Genomic DNA, 17159 nt, shown 5'->3' on the forward strand with positions numbered 1-17159 from the left:
GTGTTTGGTGTTCAGAAAAAACAATCCAATCTCTAATCTAAAGCTATAGGTGCATATTCAATTGGGCGCGAGGTTTAGCGAGGAAAAAACCTTGCGCCCAATTTTGGATTACTGCGGGTATCCAATTAAAATAAAAAAAAGTAGTGGGGTTTTCAGAGCTGAAAACCCAGTGCCGTGTAAAAAAATGTATTAAAAAATATTACACTTACCTGCCCGAGAGTCTCTGGTGGTCGCTGCGGCTCCTAGTGGCCTCCCCACCATCTTCTAACTGGGGAGGGGGCTACTGGGAGGCTCCAGGGGATGCACAGAGGCATAAGGGCTTCTGGGAGATGTACAGTAGTTCTCCCAGCACCCATTCCGGGGGAGCATACTTAGACTGGAGACAGTGGCGTAACTATAAATATTGCTCCCCCATGCCAAAAAAGTTCAAGGCGCTCCCCGCCCAAAAAACAAACACACCCAAAGACGACGTGTAAGGTGTGCGGTTTCATGTTCATGATACAGTTATGTGCCTTACACATTATGACAGACTAAGTAATACCACTTATAACACATTATGCCCACTGGAATGCCCCAATAACACATTATGCCACACCATAATACCCCTTACAACACATTATGCCACACAGCAATGCACTGTACACATGCCACACAGTGATGCCCTTATAACAAATTATGCCATGCCGTAATGCCTCTATTTCACATTATGCCACATAACACATTATGCCACACAGTAATGCCCCTTATACAATATTCCCCTTATAACACATAATGCCACACAGTAATGCCCCTAATAGCACATTGTGCACACAGTAATGCCCATTACACTTTATGCCACACAATAATGCCCATTACATCCCACCCTGACAGATCTGCTTCATCAACCCTCCTCTCCGCTCCTGCCAGACTATCACCTCAGCTCAAGACAGCTTGCACAGCTTTTATGTCCATGTAGAACCAGATTATTGGGAACATAGTTTATAACCTATTAAATTAGTGCCCCTTATATAGTGCCCCCTGTAGTTGTGCCCCATATGCAATACCCCCTGTAGTAGTACCCATTATCCAGGGCCCCCTGTAGTTGTGCCCATAGGCAGTGCCCCCTGTAGCTGTGCCCCTGTAGTTGTGCCCCTTAAAGTATTGCCCCTGTAGTTGTGCCCCTCTAAGTAGTGCCCCTTGTAATTGTGCCCCTTCAAGTAGTGCCCCTGTAATTGTTCCCCTTCAAGTAGTGCCCCTGTAGCTGTGCCCCTTCAAGTAGTGTCCCTGTAGTTGTGCCCCTCAAGTAGTGCCCCCTGTAGCTGTGTCCCTTTAAAGTATTGCCCCTTGTAGTTATGCCCCTTAGAATAGTGCCCCTTCAAGAAGTGCCTCGGTAGTTGTGCCCCTTCAAGTAGTGCCCACTGCCCCCTGAAGTTGTGCCCCGTCAAGTAGTGCCCACTGCCTCCTGTAGTTGTGCCCCTTCAATTAGTGCGCCCTGTAGATGTTCCCCCTCTACTTACCTGACTCCGTGCAGGCTGCAGCTGTCATCCGGCCGTCTCTCCCAACTCCCGCGCTGCAGACGCGGCCGCTCAGGTTCCTCACTGCGCGGGTGATGTCATGATGTCACCCGCGCAATGTATTACTGGGAACGCTGGCCTCTGAAGTGATCGGTGGCTTCCTAGCCTCCGATCACTTCAGAGGCCAGCGCTCACAGTTGCAGTGGTGTAACCACTGCCCCCGGCGCCTCCAAGCTACCCGGCACCTCCAAGCCACCGCGGTGGCAGTAGTTACGCCACTGACTAGAGACACAAACAAGGGTCACACACTCATGCACACACAAACTCACTCAAAAACACGCACACACACTGACCTACTCATCGCTGCTGCAGGAGACCGGGGGCCTCATTCAGAGGCGGTCGGAGGATGCAAGCGGTCGCTCAGAAACTGGTCGGCCGCTTGCATCCTGACCGCCCGCCTCTGTTGCGGTCGTTAGGCTGTGGATTAACACCCACAGCTCTAACGACCGCTCCGGTGATGGTCGCGATGGTCAGAGACCATCGCGACCATCGGGGCTTACGACGAGACCCTAGGGTAGGGTCTCCCTTATCGTAAGCCCCGGAGAGCTTCTGGCTCTGTCTGAGCCGGAAGCTCTCCACTGACATCACTAGTGATGTCAGTGGGGCCTCCCCAAACGGTAGGCGTTCCCATGGGAATGCCTGTTTGGGCTGCCACCCCCCCGGCCCACCTTCCAAACGGGGCGAGCTGTCAATCAACATCGACAGCTCGCCCCCATTGGATCAAGACCCGCTATGACCGGCGCTGTCGGTCGTAGCGGGTCTCACGCATGCGCACGACGGCGACGTTGTGCGCATGCTCTGTGGGGGGCCATCGACCTGGTCCGAGCGCATCGGCGCTAACGACCGGGTCTGAATGACCCCCCCGGGTCCCTACGCTGGATGCAGAAGACAGGACTTCGGTAGGTGAGTATTACTGACTAAACTAATTGGAAATTCCCAATTGCTTAATTAGCTATTAGGAGGGATGCTGCCGGGGTCCGAGAGCATTTCCTAACCATTTTTCCTAATATTGTGGTTTTTAGGAAAATTGGTCGTGCTCTGGAGGTGCGCAAAAGGAAAACCTCCCAGCGCTCAAAAAAATCAAAAACCCTGCTCCTAATTGAATAGCAAAAATCCTGCACCTGCAGGAAAACCCAGCATGTGCGGGATTTTTTCTGTTCTCGCCCCCAATTGAATATGCCCCATAGAGGTAGATTTACTAAAGCTTCTAAAAATGAAAAAGTGGTGGTGTTGCCCATAGCATGCTAGAAGATGATAGACATAATCTGACTGGTTGCTATGGCGACAACACCATTTTTCATTTTTAGAAGCTTTAGTACGACTACTCCATAGTTGAGTTAGAAGAAGGTTATTGTAACAAGATTGTTAGGTTTGGGAAGGTAAAAGTAAAAATTGGAAATATACAGTATCAGATGTTCTATTCATAAGTGATACTATCGGAAAAAGTTACATTTCTTTTTTTGATTATATCATGCTACATCAGTTGTCAGTGGTAGTACTCCCTACAGCACACCTGAAACTTTGTAATAAAAGGATATTCATTTCTACATAATATGTGATAAAAGGGTCTGTTAGTATAATATACTGAATCTTTAAGAAACTAGTGAAGAGGATCAATAACATCGGTCTTTTCTAAGACTATCATAATGTCGGCATGTTCATAATATCGACCGTCCATTTCTGAGGTATCTCTAACCCTAATGTCAACATTTCACTATATTTCCTTTACTACTACTACGCATGCACTGTCTGATGACTGTATGTGCCAGGGAGGGGTCCTATGGATTCCCAGTAACTTTTGTACAGTGTAGTCTGATGATCGAATTTGCTACCGGGCCAAGCGAGGGATTGCAGCAAAGATCTCAGATATATTCAGAGGATCCTTAAAATTTCCAGGTACCCCCAAAAATAGGTGTTTTTCAGGGACATATCTCCCAAATATTCCTTGATAAATAGGCCCCTAAGAATTGCTACACTGCCTGAAATCTTTGTTTCAACTAAAGGTTAACTCCAGCGCCTTTTTGTTATATGAAAACTATTTACTAATGATGGGTTTTAGCATTGAGCTCGGCTGAATGGACATTTTATTACTCCATTTACGAAGAGCTCAGATGCATAATTACCAACCAAAGCATAAGCGGCCTCACAGCTGCAGTCTGTGACAACTAGAGAGAATTAAAATGTTTTCTTCTTATTACAGAACAATCTGCAACATTTTACAGTGTATTTGGATTAATAAAAGTGACTATAGATAGATATTAATTGGGGGTACGGATCTACTCATTTTGGGCCTGACTCAGAGGTGCCTGATAATGCAGCTGTGACTGTGTCCTTTGCCATAGCGTGACGGCATCTTTATGCTAATGCCACTACCGATGGGATTCGTACAGAGACACCCATCGGCTATGGCGCTAATTTGCCGGTGTGCACATTGATCCACCCATCGAACATTGCACCAGCCCTTTGGAGACACAGAATCTCATGACCATCTCCACCGGAATCAGTGCAACGGTGCAAAGTATACAATCGCTAACAGCGACACACACCTGTGTCTAACTCGCCACCCCCGTTACCATGCCTCTCTCCCGGCCGTAATCATCGGCACTAATGCGCACAATCGGCCGCTAGTGTGCAGCATCGACACTGTGTTAGTACCTCTGTATCAGATATAATGGGAGTGCTTGTAGATTCAAGAGGGACCACACAAATTTAATAACGACATTTATTAACAAACATATAAAAATGAAACATCATAATTATGAAAAACAAAAATACGATGCACACTTTATATAGAGCAAACAATTGCAATTATGGTATAATAGATCGTCTTTTCCTTTTTAGAGAAACCCTTCACCAGAAATAATAGGACTCCCTGGTGTAGTGACTTGTGAATTTTGGGCAAATGATAATAATTGGGTGTAAAGGAAGGAGAAAATTTAAAATATCCTTCATAATAAGATTATTGATTAAAGCATCTTGTAACAATACAGACAGTTCACTTTGATGGAGCTTGGTGGGGTCACATGGTAGTGTGGTATAGAACTTTTTATCAGACAATTGTCTGATTGCTTCTAATACATAATCGAAGTGTTCTGTACAGGGGCGGATTGGGGACTAAAAGTGGCCCTGGAAAAATTCTGGAAGTGGCCTCATGTGGGCGGTACCAAATCAACTGTAGGCGGAGCAAACAGCAAAGTAGGCGGGATTAGTATATCACTATACCTTGATCACTGCAATCATTTCCCCCAAGAGGATGTTCGCCCCAATAGCCTCAGCACTACACTGACTCTCCACCAGTCAACCAGTATAAGACAAGCTTCCGGGACGCAGTAGTCCCGGAACCAAGAGGCAGCATTACAGTATCCCAATGAGACATTTTCTTATTATAGAGCATGTTATGGGGGACCCGCTCAGTTTCTAGTGACGAATCCCTTACCGCCATGCTATTGCACTTCAGTGCAATCACTGCCTGTAAAGTTCCCTCTCTCATTTTTGCCGTTTAGTGGCATGACAGGGCTGCAGAGGATGCGTGGCCCGAGTGACAGTTCGAGCCCCATAGCAATGGCATACTTTGAACCCAGGACTGCCATAAGACATGAAGAGCCCAGTGCAAATAAAACAGACAGTGCCTGCCCACAACCACCTCAACCCCTGCCAATCCAGTGGATGCAGAGGTGTTCCATGGGGCCCTGGAACCCAGACCGAGTGCATGCTATGGTGCACCCCCCCATAGTGCCAACATACACCAGATGCTCCTAAGATCTCACCAAATACCCCCAACAAATACAAATACACACTAGTAAATACATGGACCCGGCAGCTGCGGGTAATCTCAGCCTGTCCATTTCTCCTGTTCCAGACCACTCCCGTCCAATTATACTTACCGCCCTCGTTCCCCGTCCTCTCCATTCTTGTTGCTGCAGGGAATACTTGCACAGCACACCTAATGTGCATGGCGCGCGCAGTGGGAGCTGGGGTACTAGATGTGCACTTTAGGTGTGACATGTACATGCCACAGCAACAATTAATTTATTTTAGGGTCAAATTTTCTAATAATAAAGTATATAAATATATAGTATAGTAGATTTTATATAAATATATATATACACGCACATAAATACAATTAAATACATAAAATGTAAATTTAATAAATACCGTGTTTCCCCGATAATAAGACCTACCCTGAAAATAAGCCCTACCCTTACTTTTGTAGCCCGGTCTAAAATAAGCCCTACCCCGAAAATAAGACCTACCTTTTTTTCTTTTTGAGCTGGGAACGCTGCAGAGACCAGCGTTCCCAGTCATGCAGTGCGCGGGTGACGTCATGACGTCACCCGCGCGCTGAGGATCCTGTGCGGCCGCGCCTGCTGGATCATATTAGATCCAGTCAGCGCGCAAGTGAGAGGGACATCCCAGACGGCGGTGACTCAGGTAAGTACCGTACTTGCACTGCAATAAGGGGGCCTGCATAAAGGACACTGCTACAGGGGGGGGCTGCATAAGGGGCACTGCTACAGGGGGGGGCCTGCATAAGGGGCACTGCTACAGGGGGGGGCCTGCATGAGGGGCACTGCTACACAAGGGAGGCTGCATAAGGGGCACTGCTACAGGGGGGGGCCTGCATGAGGGGCACTGCTACACAAGGGAGGCTGCATAAGGGGCACTGTTACACAAGGGAGGCTGCATAAGGGGCACTGCTACAGGGGGGGCCTGCATGAGGGGCACTGCTACACAAGGGAGGCTGCATAAGGGGCACTGCTACAGGGGGGGCATGCATAAGGGGCACTGCTGTCAATGTTAGTTAAAATAAGACCTACCCCGAAAATAAGCCCTATGGTGTTTTTTGGAACCAAAAAAAAAATAAGACAGTGTCTTATTATCGGGGAAACACGGTATTTATACACACTTGTAAAATAGAAATAAAAATAAGTAACAGAAAATTGTGCTTACCTGGGTAGGAGCTATATAGGTGGCAGAGGCACACATGGTGGAGGGAGGTTACAGGCAGGAACACTTGGGTGGGTATGAGCTATATAGGTGGCAAAGGCACACATGGTGGAGGGGGTTACAAGCAGGAACACATGGGTGGGTATGAGCTATATAGGTGGCAGAGGCACACTTGGTGGAGGGGGTTACAAGCATGAACACATGGGTGGGTATGAGCTATATAGGTGGCAGAGGCACACATGGTGGAGGGAGGTTACAGGCAGGAACACATGGGTGGGTATGAGCTATATAGGTGGCAGAGGCACACATGGTGGAGGGGGTTACAAGCAGGAACACATGGGTGGGTATGAGCTATATAGGTGGCAGAGGCACACATGGTGGAGGGGGGTTAGAGGCAGGAACACATGGGGTGGGTAGGAGCTATATAGGTGGCAGAGGCACACATGGTGGAGGGGGTTAGAGGCAGGGACACATGGGGTGGGTAGGACCTATATAGGTGGCAGAGGCACATGATCTGAGTCAGTGCCGTCTGTGCCTAGCACACAGTGAGTGTGCAGTCAGTGGAAGTAGAGATAGGGAGAAGGGAGGAGCTGTAGGAGACCTGGGGGTGGAGCAGCATGTAAAACTCTGTAAAACAGCTTCATCTCCTACAAGAGATGAAGCTGTGCTGCTGCTGTTGGTCCGGAGAGTGGAGACTTAAGTTCCCTGCGAGAGTGGGGGAGGGGAGCACAGAACACAAACCAATGCTCCCATCTGAAACCTGATGCTAGTATTCAGAGGCTGACAGAGGGTCCCACTTGGGCTGATGATTCTAGCAGGCTTGCAACTGCGTCTTACTCACAGGCAGACATCTGCCTGTGAGTGAGAATGAAGCAGGGTGCAGCCACAATCACCAGCGGGACCCTGTCAGTTTGGGACCATACACTGGTACTTGCTGTACCCCCTTACTCCCCACAGCTCCACCTGTGACCTACCGCAGTGCTGCCTTGTCAGTCTGTGATGTGTGCTGTGTGTGGTCTCCTAGCCCAGCCGGCCAACTCACTTCCACACTGTCCGTGACTCCCTTAGCTCCGCCAGCTTCGTCAGTCAGCCCCGCCGGCACTGCTGACTGACAGTAATACCTGCCCACACTGTACACACTTTTGCCGGCCGCCTGTGTCACACGCGGTCCGGCCCAACAGTGCACATTACAGCCACACACTCGGGCTGTTATCGTAATAGAAGATCATTGTAAAAAAAAAAGAAGTGCTTGACAGGCGGCCCCACAGGCGTATCGGCCCACCGGGAAACTATCCGGTAAATCCAATGGCCAATCCGACCCTGGTTCTGTATCACTACTCCACCCCCACCCCCACCCCTTTATCTGCCGGCTTGATGGTCGTTGTTTGATCTTTTTGTAGCTCTTTCAAAGCTATTCTTTCCCGTGCAGTTAGATTATCATTGTATTTCAAATAAGTTGATGCTTTAGTACAGATAAGTTCAAATTATTTTAACGTCTTTTGATAAAAATTTTCTATTGGGGCACTTTTATATCTGGGAGGGAAAAATTGTGACCTATTTTTACATTTTGCTGCAATAGGGTTATTTGAAGATCTTGTAATGTCGAAAACAGGTAGAGGTACCTCAGACTCTGTGTCGTTTTCTCGTAATAGGCTAATTAATTCATTAAGTGGAATGATATCACTCTAGTGATATCTAGTTCAGAGGTTATAGTTTTCTCAGAATCTGACACAATAGTTGAGCTTCTATTTTCTTTCTCTTTAGTTTCTTTAAAGTAAAATAGTGTTTACAACATAGGTTTCCCACATATCTGTTAAGTTCGACAAATAAATCAAATAGGTTAGGTTTAGAGGAGGGGGCAAAAATCTGACAGGGAGAGGCAGAGGGTGACCTGCAGTCAGGGAGGGTCACTAAACAGAGGATTTGAAGAGGCCTGCTCCTTCCACCTGCAGCACTCACAAGATAACCTGAGCAAGTCCCCAGTAGCAGTGGATCCACCCTGGCATCAGAAAGGCTGTAATCTAGTCATCCATTTGGTAGTTAAAGGTTCATTGCAGTAACTGTTTATGATGCACTCACTGCCACCGGAAACTGAAATGGTCTTGTAGCCTCATATACTGCCAATGTTTATGGTGCATTGCCATCTGTGGTTGTAGCTGGTATTGGAGTGTAGTCTCACAGTATCCCCCCTCTCTCTCTTGCTAACAGACCCATCATGTGAACCTCTAAGCTTGGTAGGATGCAGCCTGAAGAAGCAAAGCAGATACCTGAACATCAGTTAACTTAATCCAAGAGTGATCCTCAGGACTGAAGTCCTTCCAGTGCATCAGCTACTACACTCAAAAATTGAAGAGATAAGCCTTCAGTTTATGGTTTTCTGGGCATGCTCAGTGTGTATTTCTGCAGTTTTCTTCTAAGTCTCTAAGCATGCTCAAGCTGTACTTACCATTATCCAGCTGCCTCGTACTTTCCCTTATATTTACAGTTTAAAAGGGGGGTCTTTTGGAACAGTACTTGCAGAAGTCATTGTTTTGTGCTTGTCCTACAAATTCTGAGTCTGCTGCTAAATTTCCTAGATTACTTTCTGACCTTTAGCTTGGCCTGAACCTTGCAGTCTCCTGGAGCACTCTGCTCTCTCTTTGAACCCCTGGCTCTTGCCGTCCCCATCAGCCGTGCAGTCTGTCCCCAGTGTGACCCCCTGTCAGCTGCGTACACACTGTGCAGACATAGCACAGTGTGTACAGGCTTCTATGGGATCGGTAGATTGACCCAAAAAATATTAAACAGTACATAAGATGCGACCTCCCGATCCCGACCGTTGCAGGAGCATTAAAAGCAGTTTATCGGCTAAAGCTTCTGCATTGGGACAGCATACACACCTATACAATCCAACGGCCATTCTCTCGATATTGGATGAACCGCCCGATGATTGTGTGTACCCAGCTTTACTGACACGCACCATCAGTTACTAGTGTGCAAGCAACTGTCTCTGTCCTGTACCTATGTACAAAGTGTAAAACAAACCTAAGAAGTGATAGGCAGCTGTTTTATAGCGAATAGTCACTTATTCATCAGGAGAAAAATTAAATCACTTTATTTTATTAATAATAAACCCATAAAACCACCACTTGATAAGAAGCTACAGATTTCTAACAAACAATGAATATATTCATAATATAATGAAATAATAATTACAGAGCAGCCCCTCTCCCTCTGCTGAGTATAATTAAACCACAAAAAGTCCCTAAAAATTCTATCTGCCTTAAGTAAATAGTTTTAGCACCATATAAAGCATCTGATACAGAGGAACCTCAAAAAAAAAAAAATCAGGTGTGCTGAGAAAAACATATAGATATACTCTTGAAAATACTGGCAGCTCTCCAAAAAATCTGCTCTGCTCATTGTAATGTGGGATAATATGAACCATAGGGCACTATAATGTTAAATTATATGAATTGGGACAAAAATTAAGTGGAAGCACTATGGTCTACTTAAAATTAACTAGGGTCACTGTAATGTGGCATTATTTGAAATGAAGGACACAGTAATGTGGCACAATATGAAGTGGAGGCACAATAGTGTGGCATAATATGACTTGGGGACGCTATGTCCTAATGTGAATTGGGGGTACTGTATGGTATAATGTGTATAATGTGTACTGGAATCCCTACAATGTGACATTATGTGAACTAGAGTACTACTATGGGTCATAAAATGAACTAGGGCACTATTATGGGGCATAACCAGTGCACGAAATGTGCCAGTATGCAGCCATATGACCAGGGCTTACTCCAGGGGTCTGAGCACCGCCCGGTACCCTGACACTGCTGACTGCTGTCAGTCACAGGACAGTCCCTAAGGACAGCCGCAGTTATGCTGCGGAGCCCTGCAGTGTTCCACCGCCCGCCAGTTTATGTCTGTCAGAGCAGGACTACCAATAGATTACCGCTGGTCCTTAGGGGGTCTGGCACCCGCATGTCACTGTGCCATAAGCGAGAGGGTTGGAGAGCCGGGTGCCGCCGGAGACACACGGGATAGGCTTGTAGTAAGAGGGCTCTTACTGTCAGTAGCCCTAGATGTCCCCCGGTTCTGTTTACATCTTGCCCCGTGTTATGATAGTCTTAGTCGCTGCCTGGTAACTCACTGACTGGAAATAGGCCCCGCCCCTCTGCTTCTCCTCCAAGCAGCCACAGCTGCATGCAAACATGATTGTGCATGGAATCAGACACTTGGTGATTTTACACTATTAATGATTTCCAGTTTATACTGTTCTTAATCCTCCTTAGTGTATACCCCACCACCCCTTGTGTCCCTCACCTCTTCTGTGTACCCCACCATCTCTGTACCTCACCTCTGTGACCCCACCACCCTAGTGTATCCCACCAGCTCCGTGTGCCTCACCTCCTCTGTGTACCCCACCACCCCTGTGTGCCTCACCTTCTCTGTGACCCCACCACCCATTTGTGCCTCACCTTCTCTGTGACCCCACCACCCCCGTGTGCCTCACCTTCTCTGTGTACTCCACCACCCCTGAGTGCCTCACCTTCTCTGTGACCCCACCACCCATTTGTGCCTCACCTTCTCTGTGACACCACCACTGCTGTGTGCCTCATCATCTCTGTGTGCCTCACCTTCTCTGTGTGCCTCACCACTTCTGTGCACCCCACCTCCTCTGTGTACCCCACAATATTTTCTTATCTGTGCCAATGTGTGTGTGGTTTTATTTTCATGCAAAGCCTATCGGGTCGATTCAATTCAGCACTGTTAGCTCGACTAAGGGATTTCTTTTCTGGAGGGTGCGAGTAGAAATCTTACTAAAGTGCCGGTCGTAATGTTGTTTTTGAGCTTAGCGAGGCACTAACAGCCTCGCTGCCGACACTTTTGTCAGAGAATGCCGGATAGCACGACAAAAACACCCAGCATTAGGCGCGCTAACCAGCATTCTCAACTTAAGTTGCTTTAGTGGGACCAGCGCAGTGAATTGAATCGCTCTGAGAACTCCTTCCCGGCGCTAATCACATTGCGCTGAATTAAATAGCCCCCTATGTCTGTGTTTTTTTCCTGTGGGTGCCTATGTATTTCTTTATTTTCTTATCGCCAATGTATTTTTTATTTTTCATGCAAATGTGTGTGTGGGTTTTTTTTTTCATGCAAAGCCAATGGGGGGCATTCAATTCCTCTGGGTGGTATTTAAAGTAATGTGCGGAGCAATTTAATTGTTCGGGCGCCCATTACTTTGTAGCACCCAGAAGCACCGGGTTTAGTCACGGTTTTCGCACATTTCATCTTGCCACCTCAGGAGGCTGTAAGAAGAAATGTCTCCCACAATAATGGATGCCCGAGGGAGCAGCAATTGAATTAATTGCAAATATTAAGTTTCCCCCAAATGTATTAAGGAGGGACCGCAGCAGGTCCAATACCTGCTGCGATCCCTCCATTCACGCTGGCAACCGCATCCCCCATAGGTCTCTATGCGATGCTGCCAAATTTACCAACAATATCTGGAATGCGATGCATTCCAGATATTGGCCCCCCAGCTAATGCCATCTGAAGATGGCGTCACCTCATGTAGCCTATGGGCTACACTGCACATAATTAACCGTAACCCTCCCCAGCAATGGCGGCCATGCATGTGCAGTCAGCGGGACTGCGTATGCACAGCAGCCCCCGCAGCTCTCTGGGCACATCACAGGTACAGGCTCCTTTCGGAGCCCCTGTCCCTGCGGGTGCCGGATGGTACATTCCAGCGATAGCATTGCAGTTAGCTGTGCGGTAATCTCATGCCCAGATCGCATTGCAATTTTTAATAAATGGAGGAGCTTTGTGTTTTATTTCCTGTGGGGGCTTATGTGTTTTATTTATTTCCTGTGGGGGCTTATGTGTTTGTTTGTTTGTTTGTTTGTTTGTTTGTTTGTTTGTTTTTATCGGTGCAAAGGAAGAAAAAGAAGCAGGCAGTGAGAGATGCAGAAGGTTACAGGGGAGGCAGTGAGAGTTGCAGAGGTGAGAAAGGGAAGGAGATAGTGAATGGGTGAAAGGGTGAGAGATGGAAGGAGTAAGAGACAGAAGCTGACACAGCCCGTTTTGAGTGGCTACGCCGCCTTGTGATACATGGCCACTCCCCTATGATATATGACCACATCCATTTTTGGCATACATTCGGCGCGCACACACAGTGTACCTCCATACCCCCACTTCAAAATTCCCACTTCGACCACTGGGAATAACATTAACAACTGCTGCAGAGATGTGTCACTCTAGAACAGGCATGTCAAACAAGCGGCCCGAATAAACATTTTATGAGGCCCGACAGTGTGGGCCCACATATATATATAATATGTGGGCTACACCCATGCGATGATCGGAGCTCAGCTTCGATCGGGCAGTGTTTACTTTATTTAAAGCTGACAACTCTGGTCTCTGAAGCGATCAGAAGCCTCTGATCGCTTCAGAGGCCAACGTTCCCAGTCATGACGTCTCTAGTTAGATTCAGTCAGTGGCAGCGTCTACGCTGGATGGTGGGAGTGAAGACGGCGTGGACTGGAGCGGTGCCCAGCAGCCATCATGAAGAAAGGTAAGTACTGCACAGGTGAGTGGGGCCTGTTCTATACTGGGAGGGGGCACAACATAAGGGGCTCTTCATAAGTGCATACTTGCCGACATTCAGCTCACTCCTTCCGGGAGGGAGCTGAATGTCTGTTCAAATGATGCGGTTTGGGGGCGGGGCTACATCATCGTGGCTCTGCCGACTCTTCACAATGCTGAAAATATTGGCTGGGTGAAGCAGGGGGCAGAGCCATGATAACAGGATTCAGCGCGAATCGCGTAATCAGGCCCCCCCCTGCGGGGGTTTCTTGTAGTAGTCAGGGGGGGTCGGTAGGCTTGCCTGCCTTTCCGTGGGGTCGGGAGCAGCACCCGATATTCGGGAGGCTCCCGACCAAATGGGGAGGGTAAGCAAGCCTACATAAGGGGCATTACTGGGGGCTCTGCATGAGGGGCACTACTAAGGACATTACTGGGGGCATTACGGGGGGCTCTGCATAAGGGGCACTACTAAGGACATTACTGGGGGCTCTGCATAAGGGGCATTACTGGGGCACTGCATAAGTAAGGGGCACTACTAGGGACATTACTGGGGGCTCTGCATTAGGAGCATTACTGGGGTTATTACTAGGGACATTACTGGGGGCTCTGCACAAGGGGCACTGCTAGGGACATTACTGGGGGCACAACATAAGGAGCATTACTGGGGCACTGCATAATGGGCACTACTAGGGCACTGCAGAAGGGGCAATGCATAATAGGCACAAATTCAGGGGGCATTGCATAAGGGCCACTGCATTGGTTTTTATTAATAATAAACCTTTCAAAATTGCATATAAGACTTTTTTTTTGTTGCGGCCCACATACTCTTAAGACCTTGAATATTCAGCCCAGTTGGTATTTTGAGTTTGACATGCCTGCTCGAGAAGCATTGGGACAGGGGTCCCTTCAAAATGTTGCAATTGGGCACACAAAGCTCTGACTATGCCCATGGCTGATGGTGTATATTACAGTATCTCTTAACCCCTTAAGCCTGGACTTATAAATCTATGAAACATATCTTTTAAATCTTCAGTGGGAACAATCAGATTGCAAAATAAAATGAGTAAGGAGTTGTAATATTTAATATGCAAGGGAAGCATCTCATTGCATATTTGCCGACTATTAGCTCCCTCCTTTCAGAAGGGAGCTGTCTGGCTTTCACGGCAGGGGGGGCGTGCCGGGAGGACAGGGGGTATGACGCCGCAATTACGCATCATTGGGGTGGAGCATGGAGCTCGACAGCGCGATTGCATCATCATGGCCCCGTCTACTCTTCACAATGCCGAGATTAACGTGTCGATGATGCGAGATTAATCTCGTCACCGGCTCCCCCCGCTCCTGGGGTTTATATTTTAACCGCAGGGGGGGGCGCCGGGAGACTTGCCTGCCTTTCCGGGGGGGCCTGGGAGCGGCACCCGATTTTAGGCAAGTATGTCTCACTGTCACAGGGAAGAAGCCAACATAGAATATATTATGCATTTTAAATTACACCAATGGGGTCTCACTATTGCTGATGAATAGTTATAGACATAATAATACATCTGGAGAACCCACTTGATCTGTAGTAAGCTTAGGGGCCCAAGAGGGTTTCCTGGTTTTGCAATAGGCACTGACTGGCATATGAATTGAGTTTTGCACTGTACAAACCCCATTCAGCTAGTATAACCTATTTTATATCATATGTTCTAATGTATTGTCACTACAACATGATTATGGTAATAACTTTCTGTTTAAGAGTATGTAGCCTTTCCAGATGGTGTGTATTATGCAGCCCGAAGGGAAATTTGCAACAGCCACTACCTCTGAGGATGTAAGTAACTTAGAAATAAAGTCTATGGAACAAATAGGTAAAAATAGCTATGAGCATGTGCACTGACTGAGAAAACATATTTTATAATTCTAAGCATTTTAATGAGCTAACATTGCCCTTATAACAAATGAGCAAAGCTCTTACCTACATGCTAAAAATGCTCATATACCAAAATGGCCTCTGGATGTCACTATCACTCAACGCAGCGCAAAAAGGTTTCATTCAGTGGTTATGCTTGAGAGGAGAGATGACTTTCTGTATGAATGGCACTGCCAGCATGTTATTACCAGCTGCTATTCCTATGAATCAATTTCACCTTTCTGACCAGAATAGGAGATACTGAGCAATGTGACTATGACTGCATGCTTAACAAGCTTAACATAACAATGTCTAAGGATAAGCACAATTTATATATTTTAGTCGTTTGAACACATAGTTATCTAGAAAATAAATTATTTAAATGGCATAGACCTCATGAGAAGGTATAATTTGCCATAATAGAAGAATTAACATTCAAACAGTGTATCCTATTTTTGTCACTGATCAATTTTTTTTCCATGCCCCTTACCTAGTGTGACAAATGTGTGCTTATTCCACCCTCTCCATATTAGGCCTGATGTAGAAGGAATACTATACCAGTATGTCTACAGCAAATTGTGTGACTGCTCTGCACATGTCTGTTATAGTGGTTGCATGCATATCCACCCATGCAGATTTGCCTAATTGTGTCATATACACATGCTTGTGTCTCGATAGGCTGGACTGGAGCATTGTAATGTAGGCTGAATACAGTGAGGGCCTATACAGACACACTGTACAAAGTAGGGGTGTGCACCGGACACTTTTCGTGTTTTGGTTTTGGATCTGGATCTTTCTTCGTGTTTTGGATCTGGATTGGTTTTGCCAAAACCACCCTTCCGTGTTTTGGGTTCTGGGTTTTGTGTTTTGGATCTGGATTTTTTCTTAAAAAATAAAAAAAAAACGCTAAAATCACATAAATGGGCCTTTTTTTGTTCCTACGCTATTAATAACCCCAATAACATTAATTTCCACTCATTTCCACTCTATTCTGAACACCTCACACCTCACAATATTGTTTTTAGGCCAAAAGGTTGTACCGAGGAAGCTGGATGACTATGCTAAGCGACACAAGGGGGCGGCACAAACACGTGGCCCATCTAGGAGTGGCACTGCAGTGGCAGACAGGAAGCCAATCAGCGTTATGGTGCCCATTTGCATGTAGCACGAACCCGGGAGATCCGTGCTACATGCATCTGTGTGATTGGCACAGAGCAATGACAGGTCCGTGAGACCCGTCTGTACTGCTGTGGTAAAAAAAAAAAAAAAAAACCTGTGTAAAAAAAGAAAAAAATGGCGTGCACCCCCCCAAAAAAGAGCAACCAGCCCCGGGCATTAGTAACCCAGTGCTGGGTGTGCTTAAATACAGGGGACAAACGACGTAGGGGTCCCCTGTACTTAAGCACAACCAGCACCGGGCTAGTCAGAACCAGCGCTGGTTGCCAAAATACGGGGGACAAACGACGTAGGGGTCCCCTGTATTCTGCGCAACCAGCTCTGGGCTCTGATCCGGTCCTGGTTCTGGAAATATAGGGGACAAAAAATGAGTAGGGTTCCCCTGTATGTTCCAGAACCAGCACTGGACTTTTTCTAGCGGGGGGCTGATGCCACAGCCAGGGGAGCCCTTTCACCGGGCCCCCCAGCCGCAGCATCAACCCTGACCGCTAGTCAGCCCAGGCCGGGGATCCCTGGAGAGCTGGGGACCCCCCCAATAAAGGGGTCACCCTCTCCAGGGCACCCCAGGCCCAGGCTGATAGCCCGGGGCTATCCCCGCCACCCCTGGTGGCGGTGGGTGGCGGGTTGATTGTGTGGTGTGGTGTAAATAAAGAATATCAAACATTGTCTTTACAAGTAGAACTGCAAGTCCCAGCTAGCCTGCCCCGCATGCTGGTACTTGGAGAACCACAAGTACCAGCATGCAGGGCATTAAGGGCCCACTAGTACCTGTAGTTCACCTGTAAAAAAAATGTTTAAAAAAACACAGGACACACACACCGTGACAGTATAAGTTTATTAAACATACATACACACACACACATGTACACATACTCACCTATGTAACCTGTAGCATCGGTCCACTTGTCCGGTAAAGTATCCCTAGGGGACCTGTGAAAAAAAACATACTCACCATCTCCTATGCGAGGTTCTGTCCTCTTCGTTCCAAAGTAGGCATCCCCGGACTTGGCAAA

This window comes from Taudactylus pleione, unplaced genomic scaffold (genome assembly GCF_031769625.1).
Source record: "Taudactylus pleione unplaced genomic scaffold, aTauple2 ptg000454l, whole genome shotgun sequence".
Lineage (NCBI taxonomy): Eukaryota > Metazoa > Chordata > Amphibia > Anura > Myobatrachidae > Taudactylus > Taudactylus pleione.